A 1,115-nucleotide genomic window follows, 5' to 3' on the forward strand; every position below is an offset into this window, starting at 1 on the left:
CTAATCCAGTAGGAGATGCACGGGTTGTGGCCTACCAGTAGGTGGCAGCATTTGATAAACCTTTGCTCCTCTGATCGACCCTCTCTGTTGAAATGTGTTTCATTGGGAAGGTGAATATCCAGGTATTCCAGTAAAATCAGTTACTTGCGATATGGTATATGGTTATATATTTCATGTACTCTGATGAAGACATGGCCTGTTGCATCCATGTTTATAAAGATCAATTATCTTGTAATCTACACCGGTTTATAATGCATCCATGTTTATAAGGATCAATTCTCTTGCAATCTACACCGGTTTATAATGCGTCCATGTTTATAAAGATCAATTCTCTTGTAATCTACACCGGTTTATAATGCATCCATGTTTATAAGGATCAATTCTCTTGCACTCTACACCGGTTTATAATGCGTCCATGTTTATAAAGATCAATTCTCTTGTAATCTACACCGGTTTATAATGCATCCATGTTTATAAAGATCAATTCTCTTGTAATCTACACCGGTTTATAATGCATCCCTTGTAAATGATGCATCCATATGAAATCAGAATATGAATATAACTCTACAATTTTCTTAACCAATTACTACCAACACACACTCTGTAGACTCCTGTTACATTTCCATGCTACTGAGACAGAAAAGTGGACAAAGAACTCTTGTCAAGGTCTTCATAGTAGTTATACTTTACAATTTTACCCTTGATGTCTTCTTGTTGAAAGGAAGACATTCATTGCCACTGTTGGCTTTGTACTTGGTCTAAGGGGTTTACGCCTTGGGTTCTGTAAAGCAGTTTGAGGACATGCTCATTGTTAACTGTACTACAGAATTAAGACTTTATATTAGTGTTGTTTAATTGTCACATCCTTCATGCACTTTCATCAACTTTTCCTAAGTAATTTAGGAGGCATCACTGCAATAGTGTGACATTTATTTGACGAAGGAGTGGACACAAATGCAATTAAATCACATCTAAACAGTTTTTTTAAAATCACCTTTATTTCAAGATTTTTTCTTACAGATCTTAAGGCATCTGCAGAGTTCATGTTTCTCGCAGAGGTAAAAAAAAATCCATTTCCCAGATGTTGGACCAAGGGGATGAACAAAGTTGATACA

Source organism: Clupea harengus, chromosome 9 (assembly GCF_900700415.2).
Source record: "Clupea harengus chromosome 9, Ch_v2.0.2, whole genome shotgun sequence".
Taxonomy (NCBI): Eukaryota; Metazoa; Chordata; class Actinopteri; order Clupeiformes; family Clupeidae; genus Clupea; species Clupea harengus.